The following is a 3,533-nucleotide window of genomic DNA, read 5'->3' as shown; positions in this document are numbered from 1 at the left end:
GAGAGAGATGGAGGAGGGAGAGAGAGGTGGAGGAGGGAGGAAGAGAGAGATGGAGGAGGGAGAGAGAGAGATGGAGGAGGGAGGGAGGGAGAGAGAGATTGAGGAGGGAGAGATAGAGTTGGAGGAGGGAAAGATAGATGGGAGGAGGGAGAGAGAGATAGATGGAAGAGGGAGAGAGATGGAGGAGGGAGAGAGATGGAGGAGGGAGAGAGAGAGATGGAGGAGGGAGAGAGAGATAGATGGAGGATGGAGAGAGATGGAGGAGGGAGAGAGAGATGGAGGAGAGAGGGAGTTGGAGGAGGGAGAGAGAGATGGGAGGAGGGAGAGAGAGAAAGTGAGAGGGAGAGATAGAAAGTGAGAGGGAAAGAGAGAGATGGAGGAGGGAGAGAGAGATATGGAGGAGGGAGGGAGAGAGATAGATGGAGGAGGGAGAGAGAGAACCCCCCCCACTGGTCGTGGAGCCTTGGAAACACACACCTGTTGTCACGGCAGCGAGTCAGTGATGTCAGTGATGTCATTACCTTGTGGGCCCAGTGAGTACAGATGAGGGGGGGGGGGGGGGGGGGGGGGGGGGCAGGGCTTTACACAGAGGAGTCACACTGAAGGAAAGCATGCACACACACACACACACACACACACACACACACACACACACACACACACACACACACACACACACACACACACACACACACAGACACACACACACACACACACACACACACACACACACACACACACACACACGCACACGCACACGCACACACACTGCTGTCACTGAAAACACTAACAGATGAATAACACATAATGGGCATCTAAAGTTGAAGATGCAAAGCTTCTCTATGCTGCAGGCAGTTCCCACAAAGCATCTGAGCGCCGTAATAATACTTTGCACATCGTCTTATAATGTGACGATAATGATAAGCCATCATTACTTTCTGTCTTTCTAATTAGCCCTGAAGCCCACTAGGCATCTGTGTTCTCCAGAGAGGGACAGGAATAGACCATTGATCATCTCATCAGTTCCAAGTAATCAGTGTCAGGAGAGTTTATTAGGTCAGACTGGTGTGTATGTGTGTGTGTCTGTGTGTGTGTGTGTGTGTGTGTGTGTGTGTGTGTGTGTGTGTGTGTGTGTGTGTGTTTGTCTGTGTGTCTGTGTGTGTGTGTCTGTGTGTGTGTGTCTGTGTGTGTTTGTCTGTGTGTTAGCGTGTGTGTGTGTGTGTGTCTGTGTGTCTGTGTGTTAGCACGCACGCACATGTGTGTGTGTAGTGAACATGCATGTGTGTGTTTTTATGAGGTCCAAACTGATAGCTTGGTTTTTAGTAGGTGGGATTACAGCAATAATTCATGTGTTCATGGCAACTGATATATAGTTCTCCCAGAAAGTGTATGTGTGTGTGTCTGTACACGTGCGTGTGTGTGTATGTGTGTGTGTGTGTGTGTGTGTTTGTCTGTGTGTTAGCGTGTGTGTGTGTCTGTGTGTGTGTGTCTGTGTGTGTTTGTCTGTGTGTTAGCGTGTGTGTGTGTCTGTGTGTCTGTGTGTTAGCACGCACACACGTGTGTGTGTGTGTGTGTGTGAACATGCGTGTGTGTTTGTTTGTGAGGCATGTGTGTGTGTTTATGAGGTCCAAACTGATAGCTTGGTTTTTAGTAGGTGGGATTACAGCAATAATTCATGTGTTCATGGCAACTGATATATAGTTCTCCCAGAAAGTGTATGTGTGTGTGTCTGTGCATGTGTGTGTGTGTGGTGTGTGTGTGTGTGTGTGTGTGTGTGTGTGTGTGTGTGTGTGTGTGTGTGTGTGTGTGTGTGTGTGTGTGTGTGTGTGTGTGTGTGTGTGTGTGTGTGTGTGTGTGTGTGTGTGTGTGTGTGCGTGCGTGCGTGCGTGCGTGCGTGCGTGCGTGCGTGCGTGCGTGCGTGCGTGCGTGCGTGTGTGTGTGTGTGTGTGTGTGTGTGTGTACTGTATGTGTGTGTCTGTATCCGCCATAACTCCTACAATTCTGATCCGATTAGCATGAAACATATGTGCTGAGATTAGTTCCAGAAATTGAATTTGATTGCATTAACTTGACTTTGTATTGCACAATTTGAATAATTGCATAAAAAAATTGGATTCATAGAAACTTCACACAGAGGTTGACAGCAGGCCAAGGACCTTGAACTCATATTGTAGTTGATAAACCTATGCATTAAAAAAACATTCATAAATCTAGTCATCTATGCACAAAAAGTATTTTAGTGATACTGTCGTATATTTATCTAAATAAAACCTGTAAATTAAACAATAGAAATTATGCACATATATGAAATAGCAAAGAACTAGGTTATTTTCTCTTAGAAAAATAGAGACTCACAGCCATGCCAAATCACCTGTTAGGTTAACCATACATTTGAGTCAACAAGAAGGCTGTTAACTGGCCTCAGTCGAAATGGATCAAAATGACCCATATAAGCATTACGGGAAGGATTAAAATCATCTAGCGGTTGATGGAAAAAGCCACAGGAGAACTCAGTCAAAAAGCTAACAGTGCACCCCTTCAGCCTTCACTTAGCAGTTATAGGAAAGGCCCAGAGTGCCATAAAAATAAGAACAGATCAAATGGCAAACATATGACACATCTTCCTCCACAACGAACAGGGATGGTGCGCCAAATAACTAAACTTTTAAGTCAAGAAGTGACGGCCTGAAGGCCAACATCCGAGTTCTGTTTACTTTAGCTAAGCAGACCAAACAGGCCATTCTGTGATACCCACTGTTAAGTTGAGTGGGTACTATATTTCCATCTGTATGAGGGTCGCATTCAAGGACACTTGGGTAAATCATTCTAAAAGGAAACTAGTTCATATCCCCTCTGTAAGGTCACCTTGTAACGCTGTTTCGCAAGACCCAAATCACTGAGAGGGGAGACCTTCTAGCCAATAGGAAAGCAGGCTCTCTGGGGTGACGGCACTGGATGGGGCAAGGGTGGGGGGGGGTTCTCTCTTCTCTATAAAACCTACAGGTTGAATGATGGAGGAGAGACAGAGACACGGAGACACCGAGACGCAGAGAGAACGGAAAAGCAGAGACGGAGAATCCACCCCACCAGTTCGAGAATAAGAGACGCCACTAAGAAGCCCTCCGGGAAAAGCTGATTAGAGATAGAAAATAATTGATGCTGTGAACCAGATAATTTAAGCTGTTGGATATTCCAATAAAACAACGGTCAGAACCGTTTTCACCCGCAGCGCTGTCTCCGCCTCCACGTGATTTCCAAAGGACCACATTTGAATGAACTGTTACTTTAACGGGAAACACAACGAGCAGAGTAAGCTATTCCACTATACATTAGAGAAAGATCATATAGCTATAACATAGAATCATTGAGAAGATACATTAATCTGGCGCCGTGACTACCGGTCTGTACATCCGAACGGGACCCAGGACAAGGACAACAGAACTTCAAAAACTCTCAGAGCAGAGCAGCGACGCCTGACTACACCATCCTCGAGCAACAACAACCAGCAGAGGCCAAACGGTGAGTTGAAGATG

The sequence above is a fragment of the Notolepis coatsorum genome, assembly GCF_963971535.1.
Source record: "Notolepis coatsorum genome assembly, chromosome: 1".
Taxonomy (NCBI): domain Eukaryota; kingdom Metazoa; phylum Chordata; class Actinopteri; order Aulopiformes; family Paralepididae; genus Notolepis; species Notolepis coatsorum.
The sequence above is the reverse complement of the archived record's forward strand: the minus strand, read 5'-3'. Positions refer to the sequence as shown.